This window comes from Somniosus microcephalus, chromosome 4, assembly GCF_052327205.1.
Source record: "Somniosus microcephalus isolate GS21.2 chromosome 4, FLI_Smic_1.0, whole genome shotgun sequence".
Lineage (NCBI taxonomy): Eukaryota > Metazoa > Chordata > Chondrichthyes > Squaliformes > Somniosidae > Somniosus > Somniosus microcephalus.
The window spans coordinates 166,269,681-166,288,758 of record NC_140990.1 but is presented as its reverse complement, the minus strand read 5'-3'; the positions used below and the strand labels follow the sequence as shown (position 1 = coordinate 166,288,758).

General features: G+C 48.5%; 1 protein-coding gene across 1 annotated transcript in view; it reads right to left on the bottom strand.

Annotated features, from left to right (window-relative positions):
- The window catches only part of spag16 (sperm associated antigen 16), a 1,547,331-nt gene that overhangs the window by 1,281,040 nt on the left and 247,213 nt on the right, over window positions 1-19,078 (bottom strand). The gene's annotated exons all lie outside the window — the stretch shown is intronic.

Here is a 19,078-nt window from a genome sequence, read left to right as displayed (position 1 = left end):
CGACAATGGCCAAGAACCAGCTGACTCCTAGCAATTTGACCACCATAATAGCAATTCCAAGTAATCCTAAGCCCTCAATGTGAAAGTCCCATTCGCGAATTGACAAGCGCCACAACTACAGCAGTAGCTGTGGTGTATGTAACCTGTTCCACCTTAAGAGAACTACCTTAAGAGATGTACTACTTTCTCTTGGCTGCTGTATACTGTAATACCGGTGGTGACCACACCGGTATATAAGTGTTGTGTAGGGATTTGCTGGGCAGTTCAGCCCTGACCTCCGAATAGTAAAGACCTGTTAAAGTTATCCTTGTGGTCTGTGTCCAGTGATTTATAATAAGCTTAACTGGGACACACAGACTTAACAGTAGCCATCAGATTTTTTATTAACATTATTGATCTGATGGCTTTTTCACATAAAACATCAATTTTTACCCAAGTGACTACCCTTGTGACTTTTGTGCAGCATCTTTCTCTTACGCGTGCTCCCCCGTGGCTTCAGCAGATGTGGAGGCCCCTTGCTCACTTTCCTGCTGCTCCTGTCTCGACACCTTTGGCGGGCATCCTCTGGGGTTGCGAACCTGTGAGGGCTCGTCAACAGTCTGCTGCTCCTGCGGCTGTGCAGGGGTTGAGACGCTGATCTCAGCTGGGTGTGGACTCTGGTGGGGCTCTGACCAAGGGCTCTGCAGTGGCATGGAAGTGTGAGTGCTTGGACAGGAGCCCCCACTTCCTTGATGTCTGCCACCAACTTCCCTCTCATGGGTTAGGTCCCCCTCAGCGCTCGCAAGTGGCTTGAGAGCACCTTGCTGCACATCACGGGGGCCATGGGGACCCGTATCTGCACTGGCAGTCCTACTCAGAAGGACTTCCATGAAGGTCTGGTTTCTCTGCTCAATAGATGCCCATCGCTCCTCCAGAGATGTCATTTTATTCTGAGCACTCACCATGTTTTCTGCACTCTGGCGACTTTTCACCTCCATGGAGGTTGCCATCCTTTCCATGGTGATGCGTTCATGTGCCAATGACTCCACAAAGGCTCTGCTCATGTTCGCTATGGGCTCCTGCATTCGCTCCACACTCGCAGCGACCATGGAGACAAAACCTGCCAGAGGCTCCTGCATCTGTTTCTGGAGTTCCAGCACCGCTGCTCTTGTGAATGGACCTAGAGGCAGAGGGTCGACATGCAGCTGAGTCGAGCTGGCAGAGTCCTGCGCCGTCCGACTAGGACTCTCCACTGCTGTCCCTGTCTCTATAATCTGCTGATGCTCACTTGTGAGCTGTGATACACCAGGGGACAACACTACTCTATGTCCCGTAGGTCCTACAGAGGTGTGAGTGTCTGCGCTGGTGCTGGGTGCGGTGAATTCTGCTGACGCTGCGCCCTCAGAGGTTGCAGCTTCCTCTGAGGAGTCTGGAAGCTCAGGCTCTTCATCCTGGACAATGGGGACAGGGGCTCTCGATGGTCCTGTGGGGGAGTAAAGGAAAGAGTTAGAGATGTGAGGTCAAGGTTACATGCACATTGCATATTGCAGATGATCATAAGTCCATCTGTTAGAGCTTCAGAATCATTATCAGCGACTCATGCAATGTCAATGAGAGAGATTTAAAACTATTCTGTCACCAGCTTGCTATGATGCACCCGTTTGTCCGTCCCCCACTTGCGCATCATCTTCCACTCCGACGATTTCCAAGACCGCCTCCTCCCAGGGGGTGAGCTGGGCTACTGATGGTGGCCCTCCTCCTGTCCTCACTCTTTCTCTTTTATTGTGAGCTCTCTTTTCCTGCAATGAGGGAGACAAGTGGAGTTTGAGTGAGAATGAAGGAGTGAGTGTAGAGATTCCATAGCATAGATACTTAGAAGGAGACAAAGATGGAGTGAGGTGGCAAGACCAAGGGCCCTCCCCGTGTGTTGTCAGTTGTTTTCATAGCATCACAGTGATAGGGAGTGTGAGGGCTGCATAGTTGAATAGTTAGGTGAATGTGAGCATAGAGAGAAAGGGAATGGGTAAGGGTGCATGGATGTCAGTGTCAAGTGGGATGTGGAGGAAGAGGTTGCTAAAGCTGAGTGCTAGTGAGGAAAGGCAATGGGGATCAGATTGAGGATGGTGGGAAATGCATACTCACTTTTCCAGTACGCACAAGGTCATGAAATCTCTTCCTGCACTGTATCCAGGTTCTGCGGGTAACCGTTAAGGAGTTGACCTCCTCTGCCACTTGCAGCCACACAGCCTTGGTCTGCTGGAGAGGCTTCTTCCTCCCTGATGAAGGGAAGAGCACCTCCTTATGAGATCTAGCTCCCTCAACCAGAGCCTGCAGGGCAACGTCGTCGATCCTGGGAGCAGCTTTAGGTCTGTCGCTAGCCATTGTGACTCCAGGTTCTCTAACAGTAAATGCCAAAAGGTTTGCAGCCTGCAGAAGAAGCAAGGCTTGTTGCAGACCTTAAATGCAGCAGCAATGATGACGTCATAAAATGCGACTTTCTGACTGGAAAAACTCATTTGCCAAGGGTTCCCACATGCTGGAACTCAATTGGACAATTAAGTTAAAATAGCATCAATCTCCCACATCGATTTATATTTGTGTGGATAACACGAAATGCGGATCTCACAACACCAACCCGCCCCTGAATGAAAATCCAGCCCCTTGTCTTTCATTAAGATATGGAAAACCTGCTACAAGAGTCGAGCTGATAGCCTTCAGTTCACAACTGGTAACTTTTTCCTCACATCTTTCAAAAAATAATTTGCATTATAAGAGTTCTGTTAAGGTCCATCTGATTCATATTTAAAATTTCAGAAAAATGTATAACTTTTCTAACAAGTACAGTACTAGAATTTACAAATGCAGAAAATGCCAACACTTCTATATGCTGATAGCAATCTGCATAGCAGACATCTGGGATTTTCCCCACCTACATAAGCACCAAAATATAACTGTTTTTTCTACATCTCTTGCATCTGGTCTGGAATCTGCTTAATCTCTTTTTTATGTTTTAAGTGTTTAGTTTTTATTGTGAATTGCAGCCTGCCAGAGAACTTGCGCACAATTTCGCTGAGTGTGAAGGAGTCCAACTCCAACTTGTTTCAAGGCTTTGTGCAGAGCATGGAGACCATTCTGTCCAATGTGGACCAAGCAGTCAGATCCAAAACCACCACAGTGGAACCCACCATGATAGAGCCTCTTATAACAGCTTCCATGGCAGCATAAACTGCTGGCATGAAAGCTCAGATGATTACTTCGGCAGCACACACTGCTGGCATGGAAATTCAGAAAGCTATCATCTTTGCTTTGGGGACCACTGAGGCAAAGGTTTTCCAGAACATCACAACACTCCTGCACTCTATTCTGAAGCAGAGCCATAGGAGTGCTGAAGCATCGCCCCCAACAGAATGGACTTGGCTCCATTGTAGGTGCACCTGCCCTCCTCTCTCAGGATGACAGCATGCCTGCTCCTTTGTCAATGGCCTTGATAGTGCCACATACCAGCCGGCCCAGATAGCTGCAGCCCATTCCAAGATGCTACAGTCTGCAGTAGGGACTTGTAGGCCCAGAGTTGTTCAAGGCCATCCTCAAAGGCCATCTGAAGTGTCCTCAATGGAAGCTCAGCAGCCTTCCACCTCCCAAGCTGTAGCCACTGGGGAAACCTCATAGAAGAACCAGGATAGGAAAATGAGCACACAAGACAGGCACTGAAGGCTTTCACAAGGGTGATTACTGATTATTTTGTCAATGCGAACAGGATTTGAGAATGTTTATTTGATAATTTGATTTTGTTCTGGATTTGCTGTTGGTATTTACCTTTTGTAGTGAAGTGAGGGTAAGACCATAAGTTTAGAGTGATGGAAGACAATCGGATGGTGGCTGTAAGGAAAGTGGTAATGATGGTGGCACTTTTGGAGAATGGGAATGGGAGAGTTGATTTAGGTGAAGAGCTCTTTGATGACCTGGTCTCTGAGAGTTTGGGCAGGTAGGAGGTCTGGTGATCACTGCCTCACATCCTCCTCCACTTTCTTTGCCTCCTCTTCCTGCTGTTCCTGCACTTGTTGCTGCCCAGGTGGTGGTAAAGGCTGGTCCCTAATGATGCCAAACTTGTGGAGCATACAGCGGACTACGACAAATCTGGAAACCCGTTCAGGGACATATTGAAACCCGCTCTGGAACGGTCCAGTCAGCGGAAGCGATGCTTGAGCACACCGATTATTTGCTCGATAATGTTCTTTGTGGCAACATGGCTCTTATTGTAGGCCTGCTCTGCAGCTGTGTGGGAGTTCATGACAGGAGTCAGGAGCCATGACTGGAGGGGATAGCCCCTGCCGCCCAATAGCCAGCCTGTAACTTGACAACCTGGTTGGAATAAAGGCAGCACAGAGGACTTGCACAGGATGAAAGAGTCACGACTGCTGCCAGGATAGCAGACACAGGCCTGCAAGATGTGCTGCCTGTGGTCTCAAACCAGCTGTACGTTGAGGATTGATAAAGATGCCAGGCTGATGATAGGGAGCTCGCAAGGTACTGTGCTCCCTGTCTATTGGACCCTGGGGAAGTCTGTCATGCATACAAAACCTAGTGCTCTCTTGTCCTGCTTTGGTCTGTCCATACGGAAGGAGGTGTAGGCATTCCTCCTGGTGTAGAGAGCCTCAGTTACTTCCCTGATACATCGGTGTACTACGATCTGTGTTGCAGATTTCATCTGTTGCAGCCTGAAAGGAGCCTGTGGCAGAGAAATTGAGGGGCACGGTGACCTTCACAGCCACAGGCAGATTTGCCTATGCCCTGCTTTGAGGCTTGAGTTGTGGCTGCAGAAGGTGATATAGCTCAGTGACAGCTACCTTGGTGAAGTGAAGGTGCCTCATACATTTCTCCTCAGTGAAGTTGAGGTAGGAGAATTGCTCCCTGAATACACGCTGTGGATATGGCCACCTGCGCAATGCCCTCATCCTCCTACCTCTTGTGGCAGCTACTCATGTTCTGTGTAAATTTCTTGCTGTTTCACCTCGCCCTCCAGCCCCAAAGGCAGCCCTACTACAACACCCATGTTTGCAGCCTGTGGTATTTCTGAGGTAAGGAACAACAGTGCAAGGCCAGTGAAATCACACAGAATCACACAGAAACCCCACAGTGCAGATAGAGGCCATTTCGGCCCATCGAGCCTGCACCGACACATATCCCACCCTATCCCCGTAACCCCACGTATTTAATCCCCCTAACACTAAGGGTCAATTTATCATAGCCAATCAACCTAACCTGCACATCTTTGGACTGTGGGAGGAAACCGGAGCACCCGAAGGAAACCCACGCAAACACGGGGAGAATGTGCAAACTCCACACAGACAGTCACCCGAGGCCGGATACGAACCCGGGTCCCTGGCGCTGTGAGGCAACAGTGCTAACCACTATGCCACCGTGCCTTTCTCTGTGTAGACAAAGTAAACTTTCCAAACTGATAAAACGTGCCAAAAAATGCCCAGAAGTCAAGCAGCAGCCTGAAATGATAAACCAGCAACAAATCTTTTTTTTTAATATTCGTTCATGGGAAGTGGGCATCGCTGGCAAGGCCAGCATTTATTGCCCATCCCTGGTTGCCCTTGAGAAGGTGGTGGTGATGCCTTCTTGAACCGCTGCAGTTCGTGTGGTGAAGGTACTCCCACAGTGCTGTTAGGGAGGGAGTTCCAGGATTTTGACCCAGCGACGATGAAGGATCGGCGTTATACATCCAAGTCAGGATAGTGTGTAACTTGGAGGGGAACTTGGAGGTGGTGGTGTTCCCACACGCCTGTTGCCCTTGTCCTTCTAGGTGGTAGAGGTCGTGGGTTTGGGAGGTGCTGCTGAAGAAGCCTTGGCGAGTTGCTGCAGTGCATCTTGTAGATGGTACACACTGCAGCCACGGTACGCTGGTGGTGGAGGGAGTGAATGTTTAAGGTGGTGGATGGGGTGCCAATCAAGCGGGCTGCTTTGTCCTGGATGGTGTCGAGCTTCTTGAGTGTTGTTGGAGCTGCACTCATCCAGGCAAGTGGAGAGTATTCCATCACACTCCTGACTTGTGCCTTGTAGATGGTGGAAAGGCTTTGTGGAGTCTGGAGGTGAGACACTCGCCGCAGAATAACCAGCCTCTTACCTGCTCTTGTTACCACAGTATTTATGTGGCTGGTCCAGTAAAGTTTCTGGTCAATGGCGACCCCCAGGATATTGATGGTGGGGGATTCAGCGATGGTAATGCCATTGAATGTCAAGGGGCAGTGGTTAGACGCTCGCTTGTTGGAGTTAGTCATTGCTTGGCACTTGTGTGGCGCGAATGTTACCTGCCACTTATCAGCCCAAGCCTGAACATCGTCCACATATACTGTAAGATCCTTTTAAATAGCATTGATGATGGGGCCTACCTGGCTATTAGCACCACGTTGTGCTGTATGAATTCAACACAGGCACATGAATTGCAGGGGCATTCAAAAATTGAAAATTTGAATAAATTATTCTGCACTTAAAATTGATGTGTGCTTCTGCTGCCAGCACATCTACCTTATCCAATATGGCAGGCGGGGCACGTCTAGTCGGAAATGTGTGCACGTTTCCTGCCCACCATATTGGGAGCATAGTAACCCATTTAGCGCCCCAAAAATGGACATGGCACAGCCAAATTTCTAGGCCATTGTTACGAAAGCAAGATTAAACAGACAATAGAATCAGTGTTTACGCTAGTCACCATCCTATTGTCTGTTCACTGAGGACCTACCTGTATAGAACAGATAACCCAGCTACATCAACCCATAAGCATTCTGAGCACTTCCAACCAGTAAAACGAAACAGTTCTTGAAGTATCATCATTTCCATTACATAAAGAATTCTTGACTTCACGTCAGTGTTTTACTCAGTGGTGTTACAGAAACACAAAATGAAAAAAACCAAATGGTCCTGTTCCCCAGTCTTTCACAGACACCACAGGCCATACATGAAATGAGAAAGACTGTAGATTGACAGGGAGCTTTATTTTCTGTGATTTCCAATTTAATGGAACACATCACCTTAGTCCAAGAACTTTGTAAAAATATTTTTTTTTTGCAAGAGCTGTTCCCTTCCCCTCTAATTTTTCTATTACACTGACTTGAAATTGGTGCATGCAGCAGTGAGACTGATAGTGTAGCTCCTTTGTAGATACAGGAAGAAAGTAGCTGCTCAATCTTGTCGGTTCCCATAGACTGGTGATACATATAGTTCTTGCACTGGCTGTGTTATTCTGTATTTTCTAGATTTGAATAAATATTCACAATTTCTTTGTTCTATTCCCTTGTCCTTTGTATATAGCAACTTAATATAACAAGTTACATTACATTCACCCGATGTAATATGATTTAACGATCAATAAAGTAGCTATCAAAAAACACAGCTTTGGTTGGGAATATAATTTTCTTTATATATTATGGTATTGGGTGTGCAGATACCTCAATAACTCTGCAACAAACTCCGTAAGGAATTTCTGCTGAATTATGAGATTTCCTCACGCTGATTCAACACTTATGGGAAGGATATTAATAACATTGTAGCAGTAGTCTCTGAAAATGTTTTTAAGGGAGACAACATCAGCCTCATGGAGGGAAGTGACAGTGGTTTACAGATAGAACTGGATAACAAAAATATGCCAGATGAATTATGATCTGATCAGGTTCAGCTAGAATTCCTCAAGGTTACATTAATGCTGCCACATGTTACAGTACTTGGCCAAAAAGCTTAATAGAATTGTATGATTCATACTTTAAATGAAATATATACAACCCATAGATTTTTTTTGTTTCAACACTGAGGGCCCAAATTCCAAGTTCCTAGTTGATGGAAATAAAAATATGAGATGTAAAATGGGCTGCCTGTTTTACACTGTTACAGCAAGTCAATATCTACCCCTTTTAGTGCAGAACTGGTGCAGCCCCAATATAGAGGGCCGGAATTTGAAGCGTAAATCAGATACACCAGAGTTACACCTATGAACATACAAAAATAACAGGCAGGAAAAGACCAGTTGGTCCATCAAGCCTGTCCCACACCCATAATGTGGTGCTGGGAGTCACGCAGTAAGTGAATCTGGCCTAGGAAAAAGTGAGGGATGGCACAACATGGGAGAGAGCATGCTCCAAGGTTTACAGACGCTCCACTGGAGGCCCTGGTGGAGGAGGTGGGAAGTAGGAGAGATGTCTTGTATCCGTAGGGGCCAGGAGGCCCTCTAGACACACGCTCAAAAGGCTGTGGAGCAGATAGCCGTGGAGGTCAATGCCAGGAATCTAGCCCTGAGGACCTGGATGCAGTTCCGCAAGAAGTTCAATGACCTCACACGAGTGGTTGAGGTCAGTGAACGCATCTTCAAATGCCATATCCTACAAACTGTACCACTAGCCTCAGACACTCCTGAATTCACAACACCCCCATCACTCACCTACCAACAATCTCTATCAATCAGGACTCATATATAATATTCATATGCTTCACCTCCTCTACTGTCTTAACCCTTGCACAGATTTTGGTGTCATCCGCAAACATACTGACCATTCCCCCCACACCACTGTCCAGGTCATTAATAAAAACAGTGAACAGTAGCCTAGGACTGAGCTCTGGGGGACACCACCCTCACACAGTTCCCACTGTTGCAAGCTTTAAACCCATATCTCTCAGCTTGAACACATTGCCAGCTATTCAACAATGACAGGCACATCACCCAAACAGATTGCACGACACTCACTTGTAGTGTATGTACTTTGCAAAAGGAACTATATTCTGCAGCCCCTGTATACTGCAGTACCAGTAGTGACCACCCCTGTATATAAGCCTGTGTAGTAACATTTGCATAGTAGTTCCAGGTTGCCTCCATTCAGTAAAGACCTATTATAACCAACTCCTGCAGTCCGTGTCTCAATTATACACGGACATAATACTGGCGACGAGCAGATACGAACTTACCTACAGTCTGCACCACCTCATGGGGATCCATCCCTGAAGCGAAGTTATCAGAGGTCGAGGCCAGAAGGAAGAAAGAAACAGAAGAAACGGGCGTCGACCGTGGGCATCCGCCTCTGAGTCAGCGGAGTTGAAGATTTGCAGGAGAGGCTGTCGAGAGCGGGGCTTGGTTATCCTGTCGATGGTGCTTCAGCTAATCGGGCTGGTGGCAGGTAGTACACTGATCCTTCCTGGGCTGCGGCGGTCTAGAGCTCGAGCAGGTGGCTTTGCAACGGGGCCGAGCAGCGTTGTAGGGAAGAGGAGAGAGAGAGAGGGTGGAGCACATAGGGCGTGACCGGTGCTACGAAGACGGGCAGCATACAGACCCGAGAAGAGGGAGGCAAGAGTCCCGCAGGGTTGTTCCGACGACGAGGAAAGAATAAAAATTAAACGCGCAGAAAGCCACGAGGAGCTGCAGTTTGCCACGGGAACCGCGGAGAGCGGCGTTAGCAGCAGTGCGGGGGGGAAGTGCGCGAAGACCATAGGGCATCGCCATCAAGGCATAAAACGCCAGCAACAGCGCTAGCAACAGCGGAGAAGACAGAAAGCGCGGGAGGCGCCATCTTAATCCAGCGGGGAAGAAGGCAAAGCACGGGAGGTGCCATTTTGTTAAATCGGGGAAGAAGGCAAAGCGCGGGAGGCGCCATCTTAGATTTCCAAGATGCCGAAGACTGGCAATATCACTGCCTTCGATAATGCAATAGAAGACTGGACCACGTATGTGGAAAGAGTCAAGGTATATTGCGAGGCAAACGAAGTAGCCGATGAGAAAAAGGCATCGGTACTGCTAAACTTAATGGGCGCAAGAACGTACGGCCTATTGCGGGACCTGATTACTCCAGCCAAACCGAAGGTGAAGAGTTTTAACGAAATTGTTGCTATCCTACAGGAACACCTAAATCCTACACCGCTGCTGATAGCAGAAAGATTTAAATTCCACAGGAGAAATCAGCATAAAGATGAGAGCAATGCTGATTACCTTACGGAACTACGCAAGCTATCAAAGCACTGCCAGTTCGGAGCAGGACTGGCAGATACCTTACGGGACAAATTTGTCTGTGGACTCCTGAGTGAAGGAACCCAGAAGAGGTTACTCTCAGAGAAAGAGCTGACGCTAGATAAGGCTTTCAGCGTGGCAGTATCGTACGAAGCAACAGCAAGGGGAGCTGTGGAAATACAGCAAAAGCCACAAGAATACGGCACCCACGAAATGACACGGGGATTTGCTAAATGTTATCGCTGCGGCAGAACAACCCATGACCAGAAGGACTGCTGGTCCAAGGACAAAATATGCAGGCAATGCGGAAAGATGGGACACATTGCACGAGTTTGCAGGTCTGGGAAGAAGACCAACGACAACAAAAAGGCTACTAAGGAACCGTACAGGAAAGTAGAAAAGATGACGGACAGTAGTTCCGAAGACCAGATGAGCGATAGTGAATCCGGGAACAAGAGACTAAGCTGTCTCAAACTTCACAACGTAATCGCAAAAGAGGATCACCGAACCATTTGGATCACCCTCACGATAGCAGGGTCCCAAGTCAAAATGGAATTGGATACAGGATCAGCTCTAACCGTCATGAATCGACGAGACTACGAGCGGTTATTCTCACACACACCCTTGAAAGAGACATCCATTGTCTTGAAGACGTATACGGGGCAAAAAGTATACCCCAGCGGAAAAATAAGGGTGCCTGTCGAATACAACGGCAAGGAAATACAGAAATTGTATCTGTACATACTGCAAGATGGTGGACCACCGTTATTGGGACGTGAATGGATCAGAAAGATAAGTTTAGACTGGCACTCCATTCAGGCACTGACGGTGGCTGGTAAAAAGGATGACGACGTCACTCCTGGCCGATTGTCAACAATCTTAGCTAACGCCAAAGAGGTTTTTCAACAAGAACTGGGAACTCTTAAAGGCGTAACCGCCTCGATAAAAATAGAAGAGAATGCAATTCCCAAGTTTTTCAAAGCAAGACTGGTACCATATGCAATTCGCCCAGCCACCGAGGCAGAGCTGGAGAATGTGGAGAATGCAGGCGTGTTATCTAAGGTAGACTGGAGTGAGTGGGCGACACCCATCGTTCCTGTCATGAAGAAAACGTTAAACAATAAGTCTGAGGAGCCAAGGAAGATTCGCATCTGTGGGGACTTCAAGGTGAGGATGAACCCAGTCCTTCACACAGTACAATATCCTCTTCCAAGGATAGAAGATATCTTCGCCTCACTATCTGGAGGGAAGCGTTTTACAAAAATTGACCTAGCACAAGCATATTTGCAGATGGAGGTTGAAGAATCCTCTAGGAAGTATCTCACGATAAACACTCACAAAGGTCTTTACCAGCATAATCGACTGGTATTCGGAGTAGCATCAGCTCCGGCGATATGGCAAAGAGCGATGGAACAAGTCCTGCAAGGAATTCCGGGGACTCAGTGTTACTTGGACGACATCCTAGTGACAGGTGAAGATGACAGTGAACACCTTGCCAACATAGAGCAGGTGCTCACTAGACTACGTGAGCATGGGCTACGGGCCAATCGCCTCAAGTGCGAGTTTTTTAAGAAACAGATATCGTATTGTGGCCACGTGATTGATGAAGAGGGGTTACATAAGTCCCCTGACAAAATTGAAGCGGTAGTTAAGGCTCCAGCGCCTGAAAATGTGTCGCAACTGAGGTCATTCCTCGGATTGGTGAATTACAACCATAAGTTTCTGTCGAATTTGTCCACAATTCTGCACCCACTGAACGCCCTGCTACAAACGGGAGTAGCATGGAAATGGAGCGATGAATGTAAGCGGGCCTTTCAGAAGAGTAAGGACCTAATCACTTCAAGAGAAGTATTGGCTCACTACAACCCATCACTACCGTTAAGACTGGCGTGTGATGCGTCTCCCTACGGCATTGGGGCGGTACTGTCACATAAATTCCTTGATGGTTCAGAGAGGCCGATAGCTTTTGCGTCACGCTCGTTAACTTCAGCCGAGAGTAACTATGCCCAGATTGACAGAGAGGCCCTCAGCCTGGTGTGGGGGGTGAAGAAGTTGAATTACTACCTGCACGGTCAGAAATTTACTCTACTTACTGATCATCAACATCTTGTCTCCATTTTCAACCCTCAGAAGGGCGTACCGATAATGACAGCACAACGGCTACAGAGGTGCTCCCTTTTCCTAGGGGCACACCAATATGACATCGAGTACAAAGGAACTAAACAGCATGGGAATGCTGATGGATTGTCGCGCCTACCGTTGCCGACGGTGGAAGAAGAACTTGCAGTGGATCCAGTGGAGATATTCCACTCGACCATAGTCGAATGTCTCCCTGTGACGAATGCAAACATAGAAAAGGAAACACGAAATGACCCGACACTCTCCTGGGTCTATGATTTAACGGTGAAGGGGTGGCCAGCACATGGCGAACCACTGCTGCCAGCATTCTCGCTGAGAAGAGAACAGCTGTCAGTGTGCAGAGGAACCTTGATGTGTGGATCCAGAGTAGTAATTCCACCCAAATTGAAGGATAGAGTGCTCAATGAGCTTCATGAGGGTCATCTGGGAGGGGTAAAAATGAAGAACTTAGCCAGAGCGTTTGTGTGGTGGCCGGGAATCGATAGAGAAATCCAAGAGATGACCAAGAGCTGTACAGGATGCCAGAAGGTCCAAAACGCCCCACCACAAGCCCCTCTACATCCATGGGAGTGGCCCTCATCTCCATGGCAAAGGGTGCACATTGATTTTGCTGGTCCATTTATGGACTCGATGTTTTTAATTGCGGTGGATGCACATTCAAAGTGGCCAGAGGTAATAAAAATGTCCTCAACCACCAGAGAAAAAACTATCACAGTCTTACGAACCATATTTGCCAGGAATGGGCTGCCTGAACAGATTTGCTCCGACAATGGACCACAGTTTGTGTCTGTAGAGTTCCGGAGGTTCTTAAAGAACAATGGTGTTAAGCATTACACATCCACCTCATATCATCCAGCCACTAATGGATTGGCCGAGAGGTTCGTTCAAACATTCAAGAAGGCTATCAAGGCAATGTGTAATGAAGACATACCCCTACAACACAAGGTGGATAACTTCTTGTTTGCCTACCGGAATGCGACACATGCGGTTACCAACCAAACTCCAGCCATGATGTTCTTCAATCGAAGACTAAGATGCCGCTTGGATTTGGTTAAGCCAAACATCAGAAGAGATGTGGAGAACAGGCAGTTTCAGAATATGAATGAAAGGCCAACCAGGAGTTTTAAGATAGGTCAACCAGTTTTGGCCTGGGACTACCGCATAGAGAAATGGCAGCCAGGAACGATCTGCACACGGCAAGGACCTCTAATGTATACCGTGGACGTTGGAGAGAGCATTGTAAGACGCCATGCTGACCAGATTCTAGAGTCACTGGAAAACGTCAAATCTACACCACGATCCTATACACCTGGTGATGAAACCGAAGTACCAATTGCATCTACCTTAGAATCGGTGATATTGGAAGCAGACGAACCAAATAACGACATTGATCCCGACTCAACTTTGCCAGGAGAACCTGATACCCCAAAGAGGCGTTATCCGGACAGAATCAGGAAGCCTCCTCAAAGACTGAATTTATAATTGCTTAACTTCAACTAATGTATTTAGCAACTGTAATTGTAAATATGTTATTTCATTGTTAATTGAATGTTATGTACTGTTTAGCTAAAAGGGGAGGAATTGTTGTGTATGTACTTTGCAGAAGGAACTATATTCTGCAGCCCCTGTATACTGCAGTACCAGTAGTGACCACCCCTGTATATAAGCCTGTGTAGTAACATTTGCATAGTAGTTCCAGGTTGCCTCCATTCAGTAAAGACCTGTTATAACCAACTCCTGCAGTCCGTGTCTCAATTATACACGGACATAATATCACTGACACACTTCCCTCTCTCTTGCAGGACAAGGTGGCGCACACCCGAAGGCAGCAGGGGCTACCCATAGAGGGACAGGTGCACCTGCATGACCTAACCCCCATAGAGGAGACAATGCTGGCCATTATTGGAATGGCAACTGCTGAGCCCATGGCCAGCGGCAGGGCTGAATCAACTGAAGACAACAGTATCCTCATACCTAATCCTCCTTCTAACATCCCACTTCCTCCTCATCCCACAATCTCTTCTGATGTACAAGCTGCAGATGGTGTAAGCTTGCACCTCTTACTTACCTGCCCCTCCCCTCACCACAACTTTACCCTTGTACCTTTCTTCTTTCAGATACCCAAGAAGTGCAACAGTGGAGGAACAGCAAGAAGATAGTGATGACGCACCATCTCTCAACTTCACACTCGCAGCCACCACCTTGGTTACTGACACTGTGTGTAATTTAGAGGATAGCACAGAGGCGGGATCTGCACGTGGTGAGACACCGGATACAAGTGGCTTGCAGCCAGGTCAGAGGGCAAGGATAGCGCAGGTGCCAGCTCGCCAGAGGGTGAGGTCTCACTCGGGTTCCACTACAGAGGACTCAGATGTGGACTTTGATGGGACAGCCTACAGGAGAAGGTATGCACAACAAAATGCTGGGTGCACTGGGAGGCCTGCCAGAAAGCCTGCATTCAATATCAAGGTGAATAGAGGAGTCCGGCACCAACTTGGCAAAGGGCTTTGCGCAGAGCTTGGAGCCCATCCTTTTCAGCATGGAGGTGGTGGCCAACTCCATTTGCACACTTGTGGACCCAACCATGATGCAGCGTCCGATGGCCGATGACAGAGGTAAGGTACAGTGTGAGACTGTTGGTGAATGCAGAATTGGGGTTGTGTTCACTGGTATTAGTTCTTCACAGGAAACCTGGGCAGAAAGGGGCTGTCTGTGTTGCCTCCTGTCTTTCTGCTCCTCCTCCTGCTCCTTAGCTGCTTGCCGTATAGCTGATGGCAAGGGCTGTCCCCTCATGATGGCAAGGTTGTGCAGCATGCAGCAGACCACTACGAATCTTGACACCCGCTCTGCTGAGTACTGCAGAGCTGTTCCAGAGCGGTCCAGGCAGCGGGAGCAATGTTTCAGCACACCAATTATCTGCTCTATCACATTTTTTGTGGCAGCATGGCTCTCATTGTATGCATGCTGCTCATGTGTGCATTGATTGCGCACCGGAGTCATGAGCCATGTCATCAGTGGATAGCCCTTGCCAGTAGCCACCCTTTGGTTTGCCATGTTGGCTCAAATGTAGATGGCACAGCGAACTGCCGCAGAATGAAGGCAGCATGACTGCTGCCAGGATATGCAGCATTGACCTGCATGATTCACTGTGGCTGCAGTAGGTGGCAGATTTCAGTCAGGATGTTCTTACTGAAGCGCAAGCTTCTCTCACATTGTTCCTCGCTGAAGTTCAGGTAGGAGAATTGCTCCCTGAATACCCAGGGCGGATATGGCATCCTGCTGAAAGCCCTTCTCCCTCTTCCAGCAGCTTATCCTGCTCTGCATCATCTCTGTTCATTTTCCAAGTCATGCTGTATTCAAAGGGGAATTCCTACTAGTGCACCCATGTCTGTCAGCAACTGGTTATTGCAGAAGTCATGAAGCCAACAAAAAGTCCTTCAAGCTTTTGACAAAGTCCCGCATAGGAGACTGGTCAAGAAGGTAAGAGCCCATGGGATCCAGGGTGCCTTGGCGCGTTGGATCCTAAACTGGCTGAGTGGCAGGAGGCAGAGGGTGATGGTCGAAGATTGCTTTTGTGACTGGAAGCCTGTGTCCAGTGGGGTACCTCAGGGATCGGTGCTGGGTCCCTTGCTGTTTGTGATCTACATAAATGATTTGGATGAGAATGTAAAAGGTATGATCAGTAAGTTCGCAGATGACACGAAAATTGGTGGGGTAGTAAATTGCGAGGAGGAAAGCCTCAGGCTACAGGACGATATAAACGGGTTGGTCAGATGGGCGGAAAAGTGGCAAACGGAATTTAACCCTGAAAAGTGCGAGGTGATGCATTTTGGACGGACAAATAAGGCAAGGGAATACACAATGAGTGGTAGGACCCTAGGAAGTACAGAGGGTCAGAGGGACCTTGGTGTACATGTACATAGATCCATGAAGGCAGCGGAACAGGTAGATAAGGTGGTTAAAAAGGCATATGGGATACTTGCCTTCATTAGCCGGGGCATAGAATATAAGAGCAGGGAGGTTATGATGGAGCTGTACAAAACGCTGGTGAGGCCACAGCTGGAGTACTGTGTGCAGTTCTGGTCGCCTCACTATAGAAAGGATGTGATTGCTTTGGAGAGGGTGCAGAGAAGATTCACCAGGATGTTACCTGGGATGGAGCGCCTCAGCTATGAAGAAAGGCTAAACAGGCTGGGGTTGTTTTCCTTGGAGCAAAGAAGGCTGAGGGGGGACCTGATTGAGGTGTACAAAATGATGAGGGGCATCGATAGAGTGGATAAAGAGGAACTTTTCCCCTTAGTAGGGGGGTCAATAACAAGGGGGCATAGATTCAGGGTAAGGGGCAGGAGATTTAGAGGGGATTTGAGGAGGAACTTTTTCACCCAGAAGGTGGTTGGAATCTGGAACTCACTGCCTGAAAGGGTGGTAGAGGCAGGAACCCTCACAACATTCAAGAAGCATTTGGATGAGCACTTGAAATGCCATTGCATGCAAAGCTATGGACCAAATGCTGGAAAATGGGATTAGACTGGACAGGGATTGATGGACGGCGCAGACACGATGGGCCGAAGGGCCTCTTTCTGTGCTGTAAAAACTCTATGACTCTATGGCCTAGAAATTCACTTTGGGCCCGCCAGCTGGCGTGCGCCCAAAAGTTAGCGCTGAGCGCGGAGCCAGTTGCGCCCGTCAGATATTCAGTTTTTGCGCCCCAAGTCGGAACTGGGCGCTATTCCAGGGTGTGCCCGCCCCCGCTTGGGGCGCTGAAACTGAATTTCAGCGCTCTAGGCGCCGCTGCGCCACCTGCTGCGGAGCGGCAGGCTGCGGTACTGCAGGCCTCCTCCTTCTCTTAAGGGGGAGGTGCCTGCAACGGGGAGATCGCCGCTGGATAGTGCCGGCAAATGAGCCCGGCACCACGGAGAAGTGCCGGGTTCGCGGAAAGCAGCCGGCAATGCCGCGGGGGGGGGGGGGCGGTGGAGGAGGCCGGGGAAGGAGGTGCGGGCAGGCGGCCACCGAAAAAGCGGCCGGCCGCACCTCCACCTTAAAGCGCCCCACTAAGGCTACAGGATGGCCCCGTTTTCTGATCGCTGTTTGCGGCCGCTGCGGAAGAGGCGGCCGCAACTAAATATGGTGGTCGGGCCGGTAGCGGGGCGGTAGCGGGGCACTGCGCACACCGATGATGTCATCGGTGGCGGCGCAGCGCTACTGGCTAACGCTGCCATTACCGCAGCGCTGAATATTGGCGAAAGCTCAGCAAGTGGCGCAAAAGCCCTCTTTGGGCGAAAACTGGGCGCAAAGCCTACTGAATTTCTAGCCCTATGACTCTAAGCACCTGCCACACCAATCCGTCGACTTTTGTAACTTGAAACAATTATAGAACGCATCAAACACTTGTAGAATCGTAGCAACAGCCAATAGAAATCAACCAGCAACTAACCTGTAAGTAGTTGATGATCCCTTTAAATAGCGTTGGTGAGGGGTCCTTCCTGCTGTCGAACGTGCACTCAGCTTTGCGAGATTAAGAGAGGGCCTTAGCTGGGGTGTTTAGCTCCAAAATGGCACCACTGGCATCAAATTAGATTGACGTTGTGATCTGCCTGCTCTGCATACTTCCGGTGGACGTTCACAGCGTGCACACTAACGCCTGCACCAATATGGCATCCAGAGCAATTCGGCCAGTGTGCACTCGCGCTGTGGATGCCATTTTGGAACTAAGAGGGCACTCGTAGCACCCAAAAAACAGGTGCTAATGATCCCAATTTTATGCCCTCTAAGTTCAAGGTGGATTCTTCAGCGGGCTGTGCCACTGTTGCAGGTGCACGGACAACATTGTCTTGTATTTTGCCACATATGTGAGGAGGCATATGAGAGGTTGTCTAGAAACAGGAGCTGTCACTAGGAGAGGACAATACTATAAAGGCAGTTTCTAGCCACAGCAATTACGCTGGTTCTTGGATCTGTGTGCCCAATGAAGACCGCGAGGCCAGACCTGATGGTATCAGTTAGATTCTCCAAGCAAGTGTCAGGAGAGCAGGCAGCTTTATTTTGCTGTTCTGGTGAAGTCATTAAATTTCTTCTGCCACTGCAAAGGAGTCCTGGGGTGTAAGGAAGGTGGCACTTTGCCGCAGCCACCTCTCTCCCAAAGTGCACACGATATTCTTAGTGGGTCTCCAGCCCCCATACCAAACAGACGATCCCTGCTGCTTTATATCTTCATTTGGAGGACATGCAGGACTGGCTCTTCGCAGGTTGCCAACCATTTCTTCGGTCTGGCTATCATCCTTGTCATCCAAGTTGCCTATTTCCTCCAGTGCTGCCAAAGCCCCGTTAAGCAGCAGCAGGTTTTACTTCCCCAACTATTTAAACAGCTCAGAAAAAATAACTTTCCCGTTCCATCCCTCTAAATATTCTAATTATGTTGTAGCCTGAAACACTGTACCTCTTCAAAATGATGGTTGGTGACGATGCAATATAACTTGGCTACAACACTGGCATCTACCCGACAATGTGGAAAATTGCCCAGGTATGTCCTATCCACACAAAAAAAGGACAAATCCAAACCAGCCAATTACCCATCAGCCTACTCCCAATCATCAGCAAAATGATGGAAACAGTCATCAACAGTGCTATCAAGCAGCAGTAACTAACCAATAACCTGCTCACCGATGCTTATTTTGAGTTCTGCCAGAACCACTTGTTTCCAGACCTCATTACAGCCTTAGTCAAAACATGGACACAGAGCTGAATTCCAGAGGTGAGGGGAAAGTGACTGCCCTTGACACCAAGGCAGCATTTGACCGAGTGTGGCATGAAGGAGCCCTGGTAAAACTGAAGTCAATGGGGATCAGGGAGAAAACTATCCAATGGCTGGAATCATGCTTGGCACAAAGGAAGATGATTCTGGTCATTGGAGGCCAATCATCTCAGCCCCAGGACATCGCTGTACGATTTCCTCGGGGCAGTGTCCTAGGT